The sequence below is a fragment of the Aegilops tauschii genome, chromosome 1, assembly GCF_002575655.3.
Source record: "Aegilops tauschii subsp. strangulata cultivar AL8/78 chromosome 1, Aet v6.0, whole genome shotgun sequence".
NCBI classification, from domain to species: domain Eukaryota; kingdom Viridiplantae; phylum Streptophyta; class Magnoliopsida; order Poales; family Poaceae; genus Aegilops; species Aegilops tauschii.
In genome coordinates this window covers 262,366,219-262,390,673 of record NC_053035.3, presented here as the reverse complement: position 1 = coordinate 262,390,673, position 24,455 = coordinate 262,366,219, and positions in this window count along the sequence as shown.

Genomic DNA, 24,455 nt, shown 5'->3' with positions numbered 1-24,455 from the left:
GACAAATACTGAAAAGCCAATAGAACTCTAGCCTTTGTATAAAGGACCAGCAGTCCAAATGATTAATGCACAATCAATACCGAGAATCCCTTGGGCTTGACGCCAAGGCCTGTCACCTCCTCCGGCACCACCACAGCAACCACTGAGAGAAAATATGACTAACCATTTTCTCGAACTCGAGGCGGCTTCATCGCTGATATGCAGCTTTTCAGACCTCCAAAGTAGCTTACCAAAGGCAAAGTCATTACCGCTGAAAAAATCTGCTCGGGCAGCACCCCGAACACGACATCAGACTCTAGATCTAGCACCCCCGCTCGACAATGATGTGGGAGAAGGAAACCATACCTCTTGGTTGCCAACCACGAACCCAACACATGATCCACCGTCTTCTAGTTGTCGTCGACGCAATCACTGTCTGCATCCGCTCTTGCACTACCTCCCGAGCTTCACGCCCATGCTGGAGTAAGCACCATCGCAACAGTGGAGCCTGAGGACACAAGCCCACCATACGGATGCCACTGCCGCTACACCATCCCCACTTGAACAGACTAGCAACCAGATCCATCACCCAGCAACGAGCAGAACACCGTGTCGAGGAATAATTTGAAGTTTTACTATGGGTAGCCCCAAACCTACTGCCCCATGTGTTGGAAATTTTCCCTAGAGGCAATAATAAAGTGGTTATTATTATATTTCCTTAATCATGATAAAGGTTTATTATTCATGCTAGAATTGTATTAACCGGATACTTAAATACATGTGTTGATACATAAACAAATACCGTGCCCCTAGTGAGCCTCTACTAGACTAACTCGTTGATCAAAAGATGATTAAGGTTTCCTAACCATAGACATGTGTTGTCACTTGATAATGGGATCACATCATTAGGAGAATGATGTGATGGACAAGACCCATCCGTTAGCATAGCATATGATCGTTCAGTTTTTGCTACTGCTTTCTTAATGTCAAATACATATTCCTTCTACCATGAGATAATGCAACTCCCGGATACCGGAGGAATATCTTGTGTGCTATCAAACGTCACTTCGTAACTGGGTGATCATAAAGGTGCTCTACAGGTATCTCCGAAGGTGTCTATTGAGTTGGCGTGAATCGAGATTGGGATGTCACTCCGTATGACGGAGAGGTATCTCTGGGCCCTCTCCGTAATACAGCATCACAAGAAGCTTGCAAGCAAAGTGACTAAGGAGTTAGTTATAAGATGATGTATTACGGAACGAGTAAAGAGACTTGCCGGTAACGAGATTGAACTAGGTATGAAGATACCGACCAACGAATCTCGGGCAAGTAACATACCGACAGACAAAGGGAACTACGTATGTTCTCATGAAGGTTCGATCGATAAAGATCTTCATAGAAAATGTCGGAACCAATATGGGCATCCAGTGAAGGAAATATGCCCTAGAGGCAATAATAAAGTTGTTATTTATATTTCCTTATATCATGATAAATGTTTATTATTCATGCTAGAATTGTATTAACCGGAAACTTAGTACATGTGTGAACACATAGATAAACAGAGTGTCCCTAGTATGCCTCTACTTGACTAGCTCGTTAATCAAAGATGGTTAAGTTTCCTGACCATAAACATGTGTTGTCATTTAATCAATGGGATCACATCATTGGAGAATGATGTGATGGACAAGACCCATCCATTAGCTTAGCATAATGATCGTTTAGTTTTATTGCCATTGCTTTCTTCATGACTTATACATGTTCCTCTAACTATGAGATTATGCAACTCCCGAATACCGGAGGAACACCTTGTGTGATATCAAACGTCACAACGTAAATGGGTGATTATAAAGATGCTCTACAGGTGTCTCTGATGGTGTTTGTTAAGTTGGCATAGATCGAGATTAGGATTTGTCACTCCGTGTATCGGAGAGGTATCTCTGGGCCCTCTCGGTAATGCACATCAATATAAGCCTTGGAAGCAATGTGACTAATGAGTTAGTTACGGAATGATGCATTATGGAACGAGTAAAGAGACTTGCCGGAAACGAGATTGAACTAGGTATGATGATACCGACGATCGAATCTCGGGCAAGTAACATACCGATGTCAAAGGGAACAACGTACATTGTTATGCGGTTTGACCGATAAAGATCTTCGTAGAATATGTAGGAGCCAATATGAGCATCCAGGTGCCGTTGTTGGTTATTGACCGGAGATGTGTCTCGGTCATGTCTACATAGTTCTCGAACCCGTAGGGTCCGCACGCTTAACGTTCGATGACGATTTGTATTATGAGTTTATGTGATTTGATGACCAAAGGTTGTTCGGAGTCCCGGATGAGATCACGGACATGACGAGGAGTCTCGAAATGCTCGAGACATAAAGATTGATATATTGGATGGTGTTATTCGGGACACCGGATGAGTTCCAGGAGGTACCGGATAATTATCGGAGTGCCGGAGGGTTATCGAAACCCCCCGGGGGAACTAATGGGCCTTCATGGGCCTTAGTGGGGAGAGAGAAGGGCCACCAGGGGCTGGCCGTGCGCCCCCCCTCCTTGGGTCCGAATTGGACTAGGGGAAGGGGGCGGCGCGCCCCTTTCCTTCCCTTCCCCCTCTCCCTTCCTTCTTCCCCCTTCCTCGAGGTGGAATCCTACTAGGACTTGGAGTCCTAGTAGGACTCCTCTCTCCTGGCGCGCCCTACAGGGGCCGGCCGGCCGGCCTCCCCTCCCCTCCTTTATATATGGGGGCAGGGGGCACCCTAGAACACACAAGTTTCTCTTAACCGTGTGCGGTGCCCCCCTCCACAGTGACACACCTCGGTCATATCGTCGTAGTGCTTAGGCGAAGCCCTACGCCGGTAACTTCATCATCACCGTCACCGCGCCGTCGTGCTGACAGAACTCTCCCTCGTCCTCAACTGGATCAAGAGATCGAGGGACGTCATCGAGCTGAACGTGTGCTGAACGCGGAGGTGCCGTACGTTCGGTACTTGGATCGGTTGGATCGCGAAGACGTTCGACTACATCAACCACGTTACTAAACGCTTCCGCTTTCGGTCTACGAGGGTACGTGGACACACTCTTCCCGCTCGTTGCTATGCATCTCCTAGATAGATCTTGCGTGATCGTAGGTAAATATTTTGAAATACTGTGTTCAGCAACAGCGGCATCAGAGCCAGGTCTATGCGTAGATGTTATATGCACGAGTAGAACACAAAGAGTTGTGAGTGATAATAGTCATACTGCTTACCAGCAACGTCTTACTTTGATTCGGCGGTATTGTTGGATGAAGCGGCCCGGACCGACATTACATGACCATGTTCATGAGACTAGTTCTATCGACGTGCTTTGCACACAGGTGGCTGGCGGGTGTCTATTTCTCCAACTTTAGTTGAATCGAGTTTGACTACGCCCGGTCCTTGTTGAAGGTTAAAACAGCACACTTGACGAAAAATCATTGTGGTTTTGATGCGTAGGTAAGAACGGTTCTTGCTAGAAGCCCGTAGCAGCCACGTAAAACTTGCAACAACAAAGTAGAGGACGTCTAACTTGTTTTTGCAGGGCATGTTGTGATGTGATATGGTCAAGACGTGATGAGATGTAAATTGTTGTATGAGATGATCATATTTTGTTAAAGTTATCGGCAACTGGCAGGAGCCTTATGGTTGTCTCTTTATTGCATAAGATGCAAGCGCCATATAATTGCTTTACTTTATCGCTATGCGATAGCAATAGTTGTAAAAGCAATAGTTGGCGAGACGACCATGTGACGACACATTGATAAAGATCAAGATGATGGAGATCATGGTGTCATGCCGGTGAGATGGAGATCATGACGGTACTTTGGAGATGGAGATCAAAGGCACAAGATGATGATGGCCATATCATGTCACATATTTTGATTGCATGTGATGTTTATCTTTTATGCATCTTATTTTGCTTAGTACGACGGTAGCATTATGAGATGATCCCTTATTAAAATTTCAAGGTATAAGTGTTCTCCCTGAGTATGCACCGTTGCGACAGTTCTTCGCGCTGAGACACCACGTGATGATCGGGTGTGATAATCTCTACGTTCACATAAAACGGGTGCAAGCCAGTTTTGCACATGCAGAATACTCGGGTTAAACTTGACGAGCCTAGCATATGCAGATATGGCCTCGGGACACTGAGACCGAAAGGTCGAACGTGAATCATATAGTAGATATGATCAACATAGTGATGTTCACCATTGAAAGCTACTCCATCTCACGTGATGATCGGACATGGTTTAGGTGATATGGATCACGTGATCATTTAGATGACTAGAGAGATGTCTATCTAAGTGGGAGTTCTTAAGTAATAAGATTAATTGAACTTAAATTTATCATGAACTTAGTCCTGATAGTATTTGCATATCTATGTTGTAGATCAATTGCTCGCGTATAGATTTCCGTTTTATTTATGATATGTTCCTATAGAAAACTAAGTTGAAAGTTGGTAGTAGCAATGATGCGGACTAGGTCTGTGATCTGAGGATTATCCTCATTGCTGCACAGAAGAATTATGTCCTTGATGCACCGCTAGGTGACAGAACTATTGCAGGAGCAGATGCAGACGTTATGAACGTTTGACAAGCTCGGTATGATGACTACTTGATAGTTTAGTGCACCATGTTTTACGGCTTAGAACCGGGACTTCAAAAATGTTTTGAAATGTCACGGAGCATATGAGATGTTCCAAGAGCTGAAATTGGTATTTCAGACTCATGTCCGAGTCGAGGGGTATGAGACCTCTGACAAGTATTTTGCCTACAAGATGGAGGAGAATAGCTCAACCAGTGAGCATGTGATCAGAATGTCTGAGTACTACAATCGCTTGAATCAGGTGGGAGTTAATCTTCCAGATAAGATAGTGATTGACAGAGTTCTCTAGTCACTATCACCAAGTTACTGGAACTTTGTGATGAACTATAATATGTAAGGATGACGAAAACAATTCCCCGAGCTCTTCGCGATGCTGAAATCGGCGAAGGTAGAAATCAATAAAAGCATCAGGTGTTGATGGTTGACAAGACCACTAGTTTCAAGTAAAAGGGCAAGGGAAAGAAAGGGAACTTCAAGAACAATGACAAGCAAGTTGCCACTCCCATGAAGAAGACCAAAGCTAGACCCCAAGCCTGAAACTGAGTGCTTCTACTACAAAGGAAATGGTCACTGGAAGCGGTACTGCCCCAAGTATTTGGCGGATAAGAAGGATGGCAAAGATAACAAAAGTATATATGATATACATGTTATTGATGTGTACTTTACTAGTGTTCATAGTAACCCCTGGGTATTTGATACTGGTTCAGTTGCTATAATTAGTAACTTGAAACAGGGGTTACAAAATAAACAGAGACTAGTTAAGGGCGAGGCGATGATGTGAGCTGGAAGTGATTCCAAGGTTAATAAGATCACCATCGCACACTCCCTTTACCTTCGAGATTAATGTTGAACCTAAAATAAATGTTATTTGGTGTTTGCGTTGAGCATGAATAGGATTGGATCATTTTTATTGCAATACGGTTATTCATTTAAGTCAAAGAATAATTGTTGTTCTATTTACTCAATATAAATGGTTTATTGAATCTTGATCGTAGTGATACACATATTCATAATATTGAAGCCAAAAGATGCAAAGTTAATAATGATAGTGCAACTTATATGTGGCACTGCCGTTTAGGTCATATTGGTGTAAAGCGCATGAAGAAACTCCATGCTGATGGACTTTTGGAATCACTTGATTATGAATCACTTGATGCTTGCGAACCATGCCTCATGGGCAAGATGACTAAGACTCCGTTCTCCGGAACAATGGAGGGAGCAACAGACTTATTGGAAATAATACATACTGATGTATGCGGTCCAATGAGTGTTGAGGCTCGCGGCGGGTATCGTTATTTTCTGACCTTCACAGATGATTTGAGCAGATATGGGTATATCTACTTGATGAAATATAAGTCTAAAACATTTGAAAAGTTCAAAGAATTTCAGAGTGAAGTGGAAAATCATCGTAACAAGAAAATAAAGTTTCTACGATCCGATCGTGGAGGTGAATATTTGAGTTACGAGTTTGGTCATTTGAAACAATGTGGAATAGTTTCACAACTTACGCCACCTGGAACACCACATCGTAATGGTGTGTCCGAACGTCATAACCGTACTTTATTAGATATGGTGCGATCTATGATGTCTCTTACCAATTTACCACTATCGTTTTGGGGTTATGCATTAGAGACAGCTGCATTCACGTTAAATAGGGCACCATCCGTTGAGACGACACCATGTGAACTGTGGTTTGGCAAGAAACCCAAGCTGTCGTTTCTTAAAAGTTTGGGGTAGTGATGCTTATGTGAAAAAGTTTCAACCTGATAAGCTCGAACCCAAATCGGATAAATGCATCTTCATAGGATACCCAAAGGAAACTGTTGGGTACACCTTCTATCACAGATCCAAGGCAAGATATCTGTCGCTAAGAATGGATCCTTTCTAGAGCAATTAGTGAGGAAGCTAATGATGATGATCATGAAACTTCAGATCAAGTTACTACTGAACCTCGTAGGTCAACCAGAGTACGGTCCGCACCAGAGTGGTACGGTAATTCTGTTCTGGAAGTCATGTTACTAGACCATGACAAACCTATGAACTATGAGGAAGCGATGATGAGCCCAGATTCCACGAAATGGCTTGAGGCCATGAAATCTGAGATGGGATCCATGTATGAAAACAAAGTGTGGACTTTGGTTGACTTGCCCTATGATAGGCAAGCCATAGAGAATAAATGGATCTTCAAGAGGAAGACAGACATTGATAGTAGTGTTACTATCTACAAAGCTAGACTTGTTGAAAAAAGGTTTTTGACAAGTTCAAGGTGTTGACTACAATGAGATTTTCTCACTCGTAGCGATTCTCAAGTCTGTCCGAATCATGTTAGCAATTGCCACATGTTATGAAATCTGGCAAATGGATGTCAAAACTGCATTCCTTAATGGATTTCTTAAAGAAGAGTTGTATATGATGCAACCAGAAGGTTTTGCCGATCCTAAAGGTGCTAACAAAGTGTTCAAACTCCAGCGATCCATCTATGGACTGGTGCAAGCATCTCGGAGTTGGAATATATGCTTTGATAAGGTGATCAAAGCATATGGTTTTATACAGACTTGTGGTGAAGCCTGTATTTACAAGAAAGTGAGTGGGAGCACTACAACCTTTCTAATAAGTATATGTGAATGACATATTGTTGATCGGAAATGATGTAGAATTTTCTGGAAAGCATAAAGGAGTGTTTGAAAGGAGTTTTTCAAAGAAAGACCTCGGTGAAGCTACTTACATATTGAGCATCAAGATCTATAGAGATAGATCAAGACGCTTGATAAGTTTTTTCAATGAGTACATACCTTGACAAGATTTTGAAGTAGTTCAAAATGGAACAGTCAAAGAAGGAGTTCTTGCCTGTGTTGCAAGGTGTGAAGTTGAGTAAAGACTCAAAACCCGACCACGACAGAAAGTAGAAAGAGAATGAAAAGTCATTCCCTATGCCTCAGTCATAGGTTCTATAAAGTATGCTATGCTGTGTACCAGACCTAATGTGTACCTCACCATGAGTTTGGCAAGAGGGCACAATAGTGATCCAGGAGTGGATCACTGGACAGCGGTCAAAATTATCCTTAGTGGAATAAGGATATGTTTCTCAGTAATGGAGGTGATAAAAAGTTCGTCGTAAAGGGTTACATCGATGCAAGCTTTGACACTGATCCGGATGACTCTAAGTCTTAATCTCGATACATATTGAAAGTGGGAGCAGTTAGCTAGAGTAGCTCCGTGCAGAGCATTGTAGACATAGAAATTTGCAAAATACATACGTATCTGAATATGGCAGACCCGTTGACTAAACCTCTCTCACAAGCAAAACATGATCACACCTTAGTACTCTTTGGGTGTTATCACATGGTGATGTGAACTAGATACTGACTCTAGTAAACCCTTTGGGTGTTGGTCACATGGCGATGTGAACTATGGGTATTAATCACATGGTGATGTGATCTATTGCTATTAAATCACATGGTGATGTGAACTAGATTATTGACTCTAGTGCAAGTGGGAGACTGAAGGAAATATGCCCTAGAGGCAATCATAAAGTTTTTATTTATATTTCCTTATATCATGATAAATGTTTATTATTCATGCTAGAATTGTATTAACCGGAAACTTAGTACATGTGTGCATACATAGACAAACAGAGTGTCCCTAATATGCCTCTACTTGACTAGCTCGTTAATCAAAGATGGTTAAGTTTCCTGACCATAGACATGTGTTGTCATTTGATCAACGGGATCACATCATCGGAGAATGATGTGATGGACAAGACCCATCCGTTAGCTTAGCATAATGATCGTTTAGTTTTATTGCTATTGCTTTCTTCATGACTTATACATGTTCCTCTAACTATGAGATTATGCAACTCCCGAATACCGGAGGAACACCTTGTGTGATATCAAACATCACAACGTAAATGAGTGATTATAAAGATGCTCTACAGGTGTATCCGATGGTGTTTGTTGAGTTGGCATAGATCGAGATTAGGATTTGTCACTCCGTGTATCGGAGAGGTATCTCAGGGCCCTCTCGGTAATGCACATCACTATAAGCCTTGGAAGCAATGTGACTAATGAGTTAGTTATGGAATGATGCATTACGGAACAAGTAAAGAGACTTGCCGGAAACAAGATTGAACTAGTTATGATGATACCGACGATCGAATCTCGGGCAAGTAACATACCGATGACAAAGGGAAGAACGTACGTTGTTATGCGGTTTGACCGATAAAGATCTTCGTAGAATATGTAGGAGCCAATATGAGCATCCAGGTTCCGCTATTGGTTATTGACCGGAGATGTGTCTCGGTCATGTCTACATAGTTCTCGAACCCGTAGGGTCCGCACGCTTAACGTTCGATGACGATTTGTATTATGAGTTTATGTGATTTGATGACCGAAGGTTGTTCGGTGTCCCAGATGAGAACACGGACATGACGAGGAGTCTTGAAATGCTCGAGACATAAAGATTGATATATTGGACGGTGTTATTCAGACACTGGATGAGTTTCGGGAGGTACCGGATAATTATCGGAGTGCTAGAGGGTTATCGGAACCCCCCGGGGGCACTAATGGGCCTTAGTGGGGAGAGAGAAGGGTCACCAGGGGCTGGCCGTGCGCCCCCCTCCTTGGGTCCGAATTGGACTAGGGGAAGGGGGCGGCGCGCCCCTTTCCTTCCCTTCCCCCTCTCCCTTCCTTCTTCCCCCTTCCTTGAGGTGGAATCCTACTAGGACTTGGAGTCCTAGTAGGACTCCTCTCTCCTGGCGCGCCCTACAGGGGTCGGCCGTCCTCCCCTCCCCTCCTTTATATACGGGGGCAGGGGTCACCCTTGAACACACAAGTTTCTCTTAACCGTGTGCGGTGCCCCCCTCCACAGTGACACACCTCGGTCATATGGTCGTAGTGCTTAGGCAAAGCCCTGCGCCGGTAACTTCATCATCACTGTCACCACGCTGTCGTGCTGACGAAACTCTCCCTTGTCCTCAACTGGATCAAGAGATCGAGGGACGCCATCGAGCTGAACATGTGCTGAACGCGGAGGTGTCGTACGTTCGGTACTTGGATCAGTTGGATCACGAAGACGTTCGACTACATCAACCGCATTACTAAACGCTTCCGCGTTCGGTCTACGAGGGTACGTGGACACACTCTTCCTGCTTGTTGCTATGCATCTCCTAGATAGATCTTGCGTGATCGTACGTAATATTTTGGAAATACTACGTTCCCCAACATCCAGGCCCCGCTATTGTTTATTGACCGGAGAAGCGTCTCGGTCATGTCTACATCATTCTCGAACCCGTAGGGTCCGCACGCTTAACGTTCGTTGATGATATAGTATTATATGAGTTATCTATGTTGGTGACCTAATGTTGTTCGGATTCACGGATGAGATCACGGACATGACGAGGAGCTCCGGAATGGTCCGGAGGTAAATATTGATATATAGGATGATAGTATTCGGGTTCTGGAAGAGTTTCGGAATGCAGATATTTATCGGATCACCGGAAGGGGTTTCGGGAGGCCACGGGGAGTTATTGGGCTTAGCGGGCCAAGAAGAGGGGAGCACACCAGCCCACAAAGGGGGCTGGCGCGCCCACCTCATGGCCGCCGGCCCTAGGGGAGGAAGGAAGGAAGAGGGCCGGTCCCCTCTTGCCTTCTCTTCCACATGTGAAAAAGGAAAAGGGGGCGCGCCTCCCCTCGTGCCTTCTCCCCACGCGCCAAGAAAGGAAGGGGCGCGCCTAGGGCGGGCCCCTAGGGCGGCCGGCGGCCCCCTTGCGGTGTGCCTAGGCTGCCTCCCCTCCCCCTCCACCTATATATATGCGAGGAGGGGAGGGGCGCCACGGACCACGAATCCCCAAGCCGTGTGCAGCGCCCCCTCTCCCTCTAGTTCATCCTCCGTCCAAAACCGTTGTGCTTGGCGAAGCCCTGCGGGAATAGTTTTACCACCACCATCATCACACCGTCGTGTTGCCGGAACCCATCAACTACCTCGCCCCTCTTGCTGGATCAAGAAGGCGAGGGCGTCATGGAGTTGAACGTGTGCTGAATGCAAAGGTGCCCTGCGTTCGGTGCTTGATCGGAACGGGCCGTGAAGATGTACGACTACATCAACCACGTTGATAAATGCTTCCGCTTAGCGATCTACAAGGGTATGTAGATGCTTCCCTCTCTCGTAGCTATGCATCTCCATGGATAGATCTTGCGTGTGCGTAGATTTTTTTTGTTTTCCATGCAACATTCCCCAACAGTGGTATCAGAGACAGGTCTATGCGTAGATGATATGCATGCGTAGAACACAAAGGAGTTGTGGGCGGTGATGTTCATATTGCTTACCACCAATGTCTTATTTTGATTTGGCGGTATTATGGGATGAAGCGGCTCGAACCAACCTTACATGTCCACGTACATGACACCGGTTCCACCGACTAACATGCAACTTGTTTTGCATAAAGGTGGCTGGCGGGTGTCGGTCTTCCCACTTTAGTTGAATCTAATTTGACTACGGTGGTCCTTCCAGAAGGTTAAATTGCAACTTGATAATGACCCTTGTGGTTTTGCGTAGGTAAGAACGGTTCTTGCTAGTTGCCCATAGCAGTCACGTAAAACTTGCAACAACAAAGTAGAGGACGTCTAACATGTTTTTGCAGGGTATGTTGTGATGTGATATGGTCAAGACGTGATATGATATATGTTGATGTATGAGATGATCATGTTTTGTAATAAGTTCACGACTTGCATGTCGATGAGTACGACAACCGGCAGGAGCCTTAGGGTTGTCTTGAAATTATTGTATGACATGCGTGTCAATCACTAAGCGCCATGTAATTGCTTTACTTTATCGCTATGCGTTAACAATAGTTGTAGAAGCAATAGTTGGCGAGACGACCCCGATGCAACGATGGAGATCAAGGTGTTGCCCCGGTGACAATGGACATCATGTCGTTGCTTTGGAGATGGAGATCAAAAGCACAAGATGATGGTGGCCATATCATGTCACATATTTTTGCATGTGATGTTAATCCTTTGGGATAATTAATTCTGTGCCCTTAGTTGTGTCCCCCCGACAGGTTTACCCCTAGTTTCTGAAAACACTTGTTCCTGTCCAAACTACTTTGCTCGTCTTATGCTTTTGCCCTTTGACCGTTTGGCCATCACTTAAAAAATCATAACAAATTCATACTTACTCAGAAAAATGTGAATAAGATATCAAAATGTTCATAAAAACATCACCTATATGTGCATGTCATTTGCATTCATGAAAAATGTGTTAGGAGGTCCCCATCTTAGATTGAGATCCTATGATCTCAGCTTGAATAGTAAAATCCAAAAAAATGAAAAAAAATCTAAAAATTCTAAATTTTTTAGGTGGCAAACATTGACCATTGTTCTGAGTTCTTGCCAAGTTTCATAAGGGAATGACATTCGTCGAAGTCATGGTGAAAAAAACAAACCAATGCTAAAAACATAAGCATTTTGGAGTGCTAATTTTGTTTTTTTGCCACGGCTTCCATGAATGTCATTCCCTGATGAAACTTGGCAAGCACTCAAAACATTGGCCAATGTTTGCCACGAAAAAATTTAAGAATTTTTTGAATTGTTTTTCATTTTTTTCTTCAGATTTTACTGTTCGTGTTGAGATCATATGAGCTCAAACTAAGATGGGGACTTCCCAACATTTTTTCCATGAGTGCAAATCACATGCACGTATAGGTGATGTTTTTCTTAACATTTTGATATTTTATTCGCATTTTTCTGAGTTAGTATGAATTTGTTATGAATTTCTTGAATTCATGGTCAAACGGTCAAATGGCAAAAGCATAAGACGAACAAAGTGGTTTGGGCGTGAACGAGTGTTTTTGAAAACTAGGGGTAAACCTGCCGAGTGTGACCCAACTAGGGGCATAAAATCAATTGTCCCTTATCCTTTATGCATCTTATTTGCTTAGAACAACGGTAGCTTATAAGATGATCCCTTCACTTAATTTCAAGATAAAAGTGTTCTCCCTGAGTATGCACCGTTGCTAAAGTTCATCGTTTTAAAGCACCTCGTGATGATCGGGTGTCATAGATTCTACGTTCACATACAACGGGTGTGAAACTTTGAACCCAACACAAGCAACTCTCCCGGTTTAGCGATATTGATGGGTTCCAGCCTCATTCCACTAGCCCTAAAAGAATTCTAAATATATAAAAGAGGGGGAATGGATTCTACAAGAAAAGGCGGGCAAAGGTAGTTCAGGGGTCAATTCTTGAAGTGCGGAAAGAAAGCCCGGAGGAAGAGTGGCCTTGAGTTTCTCGCCCCTTTGCCTTAGGATTCGTTAATTCTCTTTCTCGATGGGACGGGGAAGGGATATAACTCAGCGGTAGAGTGTCACCTTGACGTGGTGGAAGTCATCAGTTCGAGCCTGATTATCCCTAAACCCAAGCCAGTTTTGCACATGCAGAATACTTTGGGTTAAACTTGATGAGCCTAGCATGTACAGACATGGTCTCGAAACACTGGAGACCGAAAGGTCGAACGTGAGTCATATAGTAGATATAATCAACATAGAGATGTTCACCATTGAAGACTACCCCATCTCACATGATGATCGGACATGGGTTAGTTGATTTGGCTCATGTATCACTTAGGGAGTGTTCGGAGTCCCTGCGCTCCAGACTGAGCTAGCGGAGCCGGCGGAGCTGCAGGCCAAAATAGTGGAGCTGGATAGTAGGTAGAGAGCCGAACAGGACCTTAGACAACTTGAGGTATGTTGATTTAAGTGGGAGTTCTTTAGTTAGTTGATTATTTGAACTAAAATTTATCATGAACTTAGTCTTAATAGTTTTTGCACATCTATGTTGTAGATCAATGGCCCATGCTACCGTTCCCTTGAATATTAATGCGTTCCTAGAGAGAGCTAAGTTGAAAGGTGATGATAGCAACTACACGGACTGGGTCCGTAACTTGAGGATTATCCTCATTGCTGCACAGAAGAATTATGTTCTTGATGCACCGCTAGGTGACGGACCTACTACAGGAGCTGATGCAGACGTTGTGAACGTCTGGCAGGCTCGATCTGATGACTACTCGATAGATCAGTGTGCCATGCTTTACGGCTTGGAACCGGGACTTTAAAAGCGTTTTGAACACCACGGAGCATATAAGATGTTCCAAGAGCTGAAGTTAATATTTCAAGCAAATGGCCGGGTTGAGAGATATGAAGTCTCCAACAAGTTCTCTAGTTGTAAGATGGAGGAGAACAGTTCAGTTACTGAACACATACCCAGAATGTCTGGGTACCACAACCACTTGACTCAGTTGGGAATTGATCTTCCAGCTGAGAGTGTCATTGATAGAGTTCTTCAGTCACTGCCACCAAGCTAAAAAGCCTTCATGATTGACTATAATATGCAAGGGATGGAGAAAACAATTCCCAAGCTTTTCGCGATGCTTAAGGCCGCAAAGGTAGAAATCAAGAAAGAGCATCAAGTGTTGATGGTTAACAAGACCACCAATTTTAAGAAAAAAGGCAAGGGAAAGAAAGGGAACTTCAAGAAGAATGGCAAGCAAGTTGCCACTCCCGTGAAGAAGCCCAAAGCTGGACCCAAGCCTAAAACTGAGTGCTTCTACTACAAGGGAAATGGTCACTGGAAGCGGAACTGCCCCAAGTACTTGGCAGATAAGAAGAATGGCAAAGTGAACAAAGGTATATTTGATATACATGTTATTGATGTGTTCCTTACTAATGCTCGTACTAGCGCCTGGGTATTTTATACTGGTTCGGTTGCTCATATTTGTAACTTGAAATAGGATCTGCGGAATAAACGAAGATTGGCTAAGGACGAGGTGACAATGTGCGTTGGAAATGGTTCCAAGGTTGATGTGATCGCTGTCGGCACACTACCTCTACATCTACCTTCCGGATTAGTTTTAGACCTCAATAATTGTTATTTGGTGCTGGTGTTGAGCATGAACATTATATTTGGATCTTGTTTATTGCGAGATGGTTATTCATTTAAGTCAGAGAATAATGGTTGTTCTATTTTTATGAGTAACATCTTTTATGGTCATGCACCCTTAGTGAATGGTCTATTCTTGTTGAATCTCGATCATAGTGATACCCATATTCATAATATTGATGCCAAAAGATGCAAAATTGATAATGATAGTGCAACATACTTGTGGCACTGCCGTTTAGGTCATATTGGTGTAAAGCGCATGAAGAAACTCCATGCGGATGGACTTTTGGAATCACTTGATTATGAATCATTTGATACTTGCGAACCATGCCTCATGGGTAAGATGACTAAAACTCCATTCTCTGGAACAATGCAGCGAGCTAATGACTTATTGGAAATAATACATACCGATGTATGCGGTCCGATGAGTGTTGAAGCACGCGGTGGGTATCGTTATTTTATAATTACCTTCACAGATGATTTGAGTAGGTATGGGTATATCTAATGAAACACAAGTCTGGAACATTTGAAAAGTTCAAAGAGTTTCAGAATGAAGTGGAGAATCATCGTAACAAGAAAATAAAATTTCTACAATCTGATCACGGAGGTGAATATTTGAGTTATGAGTTTGGCCTTCATTTAAAACAATGTGGAATTGTTTCACAACTCACGCCACCTAGAACACCACAGCGTAATGGTGAGTTCGAACGTCGTACCTGTTTTTATTAGATATGGTGCATTCTATATGATGTCTCTTACCGATTTGCCTTTATCATTTTGGGGTTATGCATTAGAAACATATGCATTCATGTTAAATAGGGCACGGCTAAATCCGTTGAGACAACACCGTATGAACTATGGTTTGGCAAGAAACCTAAGCTGTCGTTTCTTAAAGTTTGGGGATGCGACGCTTATGTCAAAAGGCTTCAGCCTGATAAGCTTGAACCCAAAGCGGAGAAGTGCATCTTCATAGGATACCCTAAAGAAACTATTGGGTATACCTTCTACCACAGATCCGAAGGCAAGATCTTTGTTTCTAAGAATGGGTCATTTCTAGAGAAGGAGTTTTTCTTGAAAGAAGTGAGTGGGAGGAAAGGAACTTTATGACATAGTTGTACCTTCTCTCGGATTGGAAAGTAGCACATCAGAGAAAACCATTCCCGTGATGCCTAAACCAACTAGAGAAGAAGCTAACGATGATGATCATGAATCTTCGGATCAAGTTACTACTGAACCTCGTAGGTCGACCAGAACATGTACCGCACCAGAGTGGCATGGTAATCCTGTCCTGGAAGTCATGTTGTTAGGCAATGGCGAACCTATGAACTATGAAGAAGCTATGATGAGCCCAGGTTCCGACAAATGGCTTGAGGCAATGAAACTTGAGATAGGATCCATGTATGGGAACAAAGTGTGGACTTTGCTGGACTTGCTCGATGATCGGCAAGCCATTGAGAATAAATGGATCTTCAAGAGGAAGACAGATGCTGATGGTAATATCGCTATCTACAAATCTCGACTTGTCGCAAAAGGTTTTTGACAAGTTCAAGGGTTGACTACGATGAGACTTTCTCACCCGTAGCGACGCTTAAGTCTATCAGAATCATGTTAGCTTGCCGCATTTTTTTATTATGAAATGTGGCAAATGGATGTCAAAAATGCATTCCTTAACGGGTTTCTTAAAGAAGAGCTGTGTATGATGCAACCAGAAGGTTTTGTCGATCCTAAGGGTGCTAAAAAAGTGTGCAAGCTCCAGCGATCCATCTATGGACTGGCGCAAGCATCTCAGAGTTGGAATATACGCTTTGATGAGGTAATCAAATGTAACACCCCGGATGTAACTTTCCATATTTGTAACTCCAACTCTTGCCATTTTCGGCTATGTGTTATGATATTCCCTCCGTGGTCGGGTTTTGTCTTTCGTTTTGTATTTTGTTCATGTCATGCATCTCATATCACGTCATCATGCGCATCTCATTTGCATACGTGTTTCGTCTCATGCATCTGAGCATTTTCCCCGTTGTCCATTTTGCAATCCGACACTCCCACATGCACCGGCGCACCCCTCTTGTTTCTTTTCGTGAGCGGGTGTTAAACGTTCTCGGAATGGACCAAGGTTTGCCAAGTGGCCTTGGTACACCACCGGTAGACCACCTGTCAAGTTTCGTTCCATTTGGAGGTCGTTTGATGCTCCAACGGTTAACCGGGTAACCGCAAAGGCCTTTTGTGTGTTGCAGCAAAACCCCCCCTCCAAACAGCCCAATAACCCATCTAAGTCCCCTCCATGCTCTCGGTCGTTCGATCACGATCGTGTGGGCGAAAATCGCACTCCATTTTGAGTCTCCTAGCTCCCTCTACCTATATATATGCCTTCCCCTTCCAAATTCGCGGTGCAACCCTAGCCTTCTTCCCCTCCGCGCCGCCGGACACTTCTCTCCACCGACGGACATGTCCGCCCGCCGCTGTGAGCCAACCGTGCATTGACACGTGTCCCGCGCCCACTTCCCCGCGCCGCCGCGCGCCGGCCCGCCGGGGCCCAGGCGGGGCCCTCCCGGCCCCCGCGCCCGCGTCCCCGTCGCCCGAGTCGCCGCCCGCCGCCGCGCCCGTGCGGATCCCGACCGCCGCTGCCTCGAGCCTCGCCGGCGCCGTCCGGGTCTCCACCGGCCGTCGCCGCTCCTCCGCGCCCCACGCCGCCTCCTCCACTCCCGCCGGCGCCGCGGCCCCGAGCCCGCGCGTCCGCCCCGCCGCCCATCGCCTCCATCCACGCCTCGCCGCCCTTCGCCGCCCCTTCTCCGGCCGCCGCACGCCTCGGATCCGGCGAGCCGCCCTGCCTCGGTTCGCGTGCCAGATCTGGAGAGGTTGACCCCGAATTTCCCCCAAGTTTTTTCTTTTGTCACAATATGTTGCATTATTCATCATGTCATATCTCACTGCATACTGCTCCGTTTTGCGTGCATGATATATCAAAATGTTCATCATGAGATGCTCTTCATTTTGTTCCATTGTGCCATGCTCGTTTGAGTCCATCTTGATGCCCAAATCTCTGGTGCAAGAGTGATATATGATGTTTACTGCTGTTACTTATCAGAACTTGATGTTTTGTTATTTTTGTTGCATTTGATGTGTGCATCTTATGGGCATGAGCTCTACAGGTGTTTTGATCTATGCCATGCCATCTTTAGAGAGGTGTATGCCATGTATTTTTGTGATCTATGTGGTTACTAGCACAAGCATGCAAACTAGGCTTCCTGATGTTTCTGTTTTCAGGGTCTTAGAATTTTTGCTGTCTTTTACCTGCTGTTATTTTGTTGCCATGTATCCATGTGTCTACAGTGAGATCCATGCTTATTTTGAGTATGTTCAGTAAGGATGTTTTATAGATATAGTTGTGCTCTATCCATCCATGCCCCTGTTTGCAATTATGGAGTGCCCTAGCATGTCTTAATCTTGCTCTACTTTTGCTATAAAATGTTCCTGGCAGAATGTTAACATGATATTCAATTTTGCCAAGGTTGTTGTAGTTGATCCATACATGCTATGAACTTGCTCTTGCCATGGTTAGCTTCATAAGCATGCCATCTTGCTGTAGGTATGTTTGTTTTGTCATGCATTGCTTTGTGATGAGTGCATCGAGCTCACAAAGATGCCCTCATAATTTCTGTTAATGCCATGCTCTGTTTTTCTGCTAAGTCTGAAACCTGTTAACGAAACTTGCTATGTTTACATGGGTGCCATCATATCTTCTGATCCTTTTTGACTCATGGTCAGTAAGTGTCGTGGAATAGTCACGGTAGATGTCCTCGTGAAAGGACTTAGTCGTAGAGCCATCGCAACTAGGAAGCTTAAAGGGGTTAAAGCGGGACAAAGGACACGAGGGTTATACTGGTTCGGCCCCTTACGGTGAAGGTAAAAGCCTACTCCAGTTGAGGTGGAATTACTAGGGTTTCGATGACCAGGGAGCGAATCCGCTATGCCTGGCTACCGATTTGATGTTACTTGCCTTAAACCGCCGGCGGGTCATCCCCTTATATACACGGGTTGACGCCCCGCGGCCTACAGAGTCCCGGCCGGCTTATAAACAGTATCCGGCTCGGTGACTAGTTAATCTTGCCTTACAACACAAGTCATGCCATTACGGCGGTTTACCACTACGGGCCTTAAGTCGTCTACGGGCTTTAAGCCATTTATTGAACCGCCATCTTCAAGCTTGATATTGGGCTTCATATAATGAATTGCTATAGCGTAACCCGGCCCCTCCTGGGCGGGTTACACTAGCAGTTATATTCCCAACATTAGGCCCCAGATTGATTTGAACCGGTTCATGTCAATCTTCAATACTTTAAGAAAAAACCTTCTGGCTTCTGTCTGTGCAAAAGTTATAACCCGCCATGACGTCATCTTCTGGATTCATGATAACCCGCCATGACGTTATCTTCCATTAAATTCATTTTTATTCTGTCTATCTCAACGGATCTTTATCTTAATGACCATCCCGAAAATCGAGGCGTCGCTGTAGTTGGATAATCATGTTTTCGGCCTCCTTGTTTTTCGCGCCCACTTATCAGTCTTCCCTTATAAATACGCACGGCCTTTAGGTCTTTCTTCATTCTCCCCCTTTCTGTCATCTTCTTCCTCTCGCGACTCCGCTGCTTCTCGAGCTCCGCCGCCGCCGCCGCAGCAGAGCACCTCATCTTCGTCTATCTTGGCCGCTGCATCAACCTGAATCGACCAGAGAACGGCGGTGATCCTCTGCAGTAAATCTACGGCTGTAAGTCTTCACCTTCCCGCACTTCAGATCTGCATTTAGGGTTTTCAAGTTCTTCCGTGTTCTTCATGGTTCAACACAGTTTCTTCGTAGCTCCTCTACCGCGGCTTTATTTGATCCAAAAGTAGTATGGAACTCATGCGGTAGTTGCTTCACATCCATTTTCAATACTAGCAGATCCCTTTTGCTTGTAATAAGACCTCATTAGAGCTCACGAACTCATCTGTACTAGTTTTTAGGTCTAGACTATTTTCTTTTCTGAACCACTGTTTGATCCAAAATAGCAGCTACAACCTGTGAAATCTGTTTGTGCGATACTTAGGCAAAAAACTGTATCCGTTAGCCATGGTGACTCTTATCGCCGGCTTAAAGAGGCAATGCTCAATGAATAATCCTGACGCCCAGGGTAGATTTAAATAATTTAATTGCTACTGTTTCCCATGGCGGCTTAAACAATCTGACACAATTATCCATATATCATTAGGCCCCTTCGTAAGCCGCCATCTTGAATATGAATTGAAATATTTTCTCCGGCTTAAATTTGAACCGGAAATTTTTATTTTGTCATAGGCTTCCATCCTTCATAATGCCGCCCAAGGCTCCCAAAGCACCCATCACATGCAACTGGGTTAAATCCACCGTCACTGATAGCATCTTAGACGGTTTTGTGAAGACTGGTCATCTGCCGAAGAAAGAGATCTTGTCTTATCGTGCTCCTGACTCGTCAGAAGAAAAACCTCAACCCAAGGATGGGGAAGTTGTCATTTTTACTGATCACATGAGCCCGGGCTTTGCTCCACCCGGCTCAAAAAATTTCAGAGATGTCTTGCACTTTTTTGACCTGCGGCCTCAAGAGATCGGACCCAATTCCGTGTCAAACATCTACAATTTCCAAGTATTCTGTGAGGTGTACCTTGGAGAAGAACCCAACATACTACTCTTTAGAGAGTTATTTTATCTGAACCGTCAAAACGAATGTGCCCACGGGCCCAGCTTGGAGCTTGGCGGAATCTCAATCCAGCGACGTAGAGATTGTCTCTTCCCTTATGCCGAGCCGCCGAGTCACCCTAATAAAGATTGGAACCAGACATGGTTCTACTGTCAAGACACTTCTTCGGCTAATGAGAACCCTTTGCCCGGCTTTCGCGCCCTGCGCCTGGAGTCAACTCATCCCTTACCAGATAAATTATCTCCGGCTGAACGTCAGACACTTGCCCCCACCATAAACAAGATCAAAGCTCTTCTGGGTAATGGCCTAAACGGCATTGACTTGGTCCGGGTTTGGATTGCCTGGCGGGTGATTCCTTTGAGCCGTCGCCCCGGCTTGATGTGCGATTATACAGGCCAGAAAAATGATCCTCTACGGCACAGTCCTGACGACTTACCTGAAGATGTCGTTGATGACATGACCAAGTCTCTTCTGAACGAGAGCCTGGCAGATTGCGGGAAAGCGGGCTTAAGTCCTTTCTGCAAGGCTAACCCGGCTCCAGCGGTAAACCATTAACTTGAGCATCTTACTTTCCACTTCGATAATTTCATCTTTACTCAAAAACTCTTGCTATATTTTACAGGCTGGTGATAAATTCTGGAAGGTCAAGTATGACCATGAGGCTGCAAAGAAAGCCAGAAAGGCCAGGAAAGCCGCTGCCCGTAAGAAGGGAAACAAACCTAGCGCCTCGGATATGTTTCATCTGGACGATACCTCCAAGTCAGAGGTAACTCTTGACTCTTTAGGCTCCTTCTTTAACCATCTTATTGACACTGATTATCAGCAGGAGGATACGGGGGCAAGTCATGCAGTAACTAAAGAGGTAACTATAATTTCCTCCGACTCCGAGCCTTTGCCGAGACAGAAAGTCCGAAGGGTAACCCGGAAAGTAAGATTTTCACATCCTTTAGCTTATCAAGATCCTCAATTTCTTTTGAAGCAACAGATTCACGAGAGTCGGAGGCAGACCTGGACCAGTAAAGATGCGGACCTCTCCTCCGGCTTACCCGATGCAACAAGAAAACACCGAATTGAGGTTACCTCTGATTTATATTCTTTGTATCCTTTGGCGGGTTTCACTCGTCAACCACTCAATTCCTCTGACTCAAACTATCAAGGAACTTCACCTTCCTCCGGCGAATCAATGCAGTCCAGCATGCTGGCTTTTAAAACCGTTCCAGGGTAATGATAATCTGTTTATCTTGTGCTTATCTTACTCATGTTTTTGTGCTAACCCTTTAATTTTCAGTGTACAAGTAAAGCCCAGCAAGAGGACGAAGAGAAGTAAGCCAGCCGAAGAGCCAATCCTTGCTGAACCGGAGCTCAGAACGGCTGCTCCTGATACTTCCGCTCATGAGCCGCCGCCTGAACCAGCCCATGATACTCCAACTTTCACCACTGATCCGTCCGTTGAACAAGCGATGGAAGGTTCTGAGAACCCGGAGAACCCTAGCCCAGCCAAGGCGAATGACCTGGACGTCGAAATCATCCGGACTGAATTCGTTGAACCGGGGAGACCCACTGCGCTGGCCAAGTGCTCCGCCAAAGAAGAACTTCTGGAACGCCGCAAAACCTGGCTGGATGTCACTGATTATGCTCATCTGAGTATTGGAGAAATCGTCTCTGGTTATGTAAACCAAGTGCACAACAGCCGGGATCTGGAAGTTGATATGGTGAAACAAATACACCAAAAATCTGAGGCATGACTCTTGTTGCTTGTTCCTTAGTTATCCTTACTATGCCAGCCCCCAAGTCTATTACTTATGATGAAATATGTTATGGACTTATCACCAGCTTAATAATCACTGCAAGAAAACCGGCTTATCCGATAGCACCCAAGGGCCGGTTTAGACAACATATTTGAACCGGTCTTCACCGTATTTTAACCAAGTACTTGAACAGCAATATGCATTAGCCCCCAAGTGCCAAGTATCTTTGCTTGCAAAATGCTTGGGACTTTATTTCCATGAACCGCCACTGTAATTAGAGCTCTTTAGCATACATTAGCCCCCAAGTGCCAAGTATCTTTGCTTGCAAAGTGCTTGGGACTTAATGTTGCATTATGATAATCCTAACTGTAACCCGGAATTTATACATGCCACCATTAAGCAATTTGAATCGGAGATCTCCGACTTGAAGAATCGCCTGAAAACTCAAGAAAGGGAAACCCAAAAGGCAAATTCCAAGTTTGAATTCAGTGTATCCGCACAAGAGAAATTGAAAAAGAAGTTTGAGGCAGAGAGAAAGGCCTGGGCGGATGAAAAGACCACCTTGCTCAACCGGGCTGAACAAGCGGAGGCCACTCTCGTAGAAACAACCGCCGAGCTATCCGGCTTAAAACGCCATATATCTCAGATGGTCTCAGCAATCTTTGGTAAGTTACTCTGTAAGTGTTGGCTAGCTTGAATCTTTTTCAACAAACATCTCAATTGTTCTCACCTCACCTGACCTTGTAATGCAGGCTCCAGGAGTGCCAATCTCAACCAGAACATGCTGACAAAACTGAAGGCCGTTTATACCCTGGTGGAACAACTCTACACCGGGTCACAACGTGCCTTAGCCGTCGTGGCTCTGTCAAATGAAGTTCCCACTCATCTGGCGGATGTGCTAAGGCGGCTTGCCATGCTACCTCAACGATTCCAGGAATGGAGACGAGCTTCTGCAAGAGCCGGAGCCATAGCTGCTTTAAGCCGGGCCAAGGCGTGGCTACTGGAGCTAGACCCGGCCGATATCGCCCTTGGGTATCCCAGTTTGAAGGAGGACGGCACTCCCTTTGACCAGAAGGATTTTGCCGCTTGCGTGAAGGACATACGCCCTGTGGCCACTCTGATCGGTAATGACACGGATCTTACCAAATACCAACCGGGTTATGACGCCGAGAATCAGAGAATTCCAACACCACATTATGAAGCAATCAGCCTGATCCCTCCGACTCGTAAGCATACCTTCGCCCCTGAAGTTGATTTGGCCGGGTTAATTGATGATGAAGCTGAATTTGAAGCCTTGAGTGGCATTGACTGGAAATCATCAACTTTCCAGGACAGGGAAGCAGCCGGCGGAGTGGAAAGGGATGAACCGGAAGCGTCGGCCCAACAACACCTTTGATCCCTTAGGCGGCTCATATTTATGTCTTGATAAAAAACAATGCTTCACTATTTGGACTCGGGGTGTCATGCAATAGAGTAGGAGAACACTTATTTTTGTCATGCCATCGCGCACTTGTGTGGCGCTCAAAACTATTTAAGCCGCCATCTTATATTCCCCTGTTTTATGCTGATCCTCTTCTTTCCTTATGTTTAAAGGGCTGCCTTTAACTGTCCTGCATAGAGAACAAATTACAAGTCCCTTGGCGGCTTACCGCATAGAGGGTCATATATTTTACATATAGCCTGGAGTATGAATCAAAATCATAAAAAAAACCGGTTCTCAATTATATCTTTGAGACAACCATAACAGCATACATGTGACGCTTCGATTACACTTCCAGTTTATGTGACCCGAACAATGAGGGTGAGAACCCAACTCTGTAATACGATGTTTATTATATGCGATCATCTTTATTGATCAAGGTTAAGCCGGTGGAATAGGAACCACCCTTGAACACTTTAGACATGATCAAAAAGAACTTCAAATAAAATCCAAAAAATTGTTTGCAAAAAACGACTTCAAAAATTTTGGAGGCTTCTGATTCGAATACGACCAGAAAACCGTTCCAAAGGGGTTAAGCTAAGATTCGAATACGATCATATAGCCCCCAGTGGCTTTGGCGTTGCCGATCAAGAGGGTACCGACAGCTATATTCTCTTTGGTTCGAATACGACCTATGTTTGAACAGGAAGCCCCCAAATGACCTTGAGAGTTGTTTAACGACGCTGATTCGAATACGATCCACGTCGGTTCCCAAAGGGGGTTGAGCTATGGTTCAAATATGACCAAGAAACTCCCCAAAGAGCTCTGAAGTGTGCCGATCAAAAGGGTATCGACAGCTATGTTCTCTTTGGTTCGAATACGACCTATGTTTGAATAGGAAGCCCCCTAGTGATCATAATGTTTAACGGCTAGATTCGAATACGATCGTAAGTCGGATCAGCCCCCAAGTGATCATGTGATATCATAATGAAAATAACAATGGCACATTTACCTTTGAGGGAAAAAAAGGACAGAG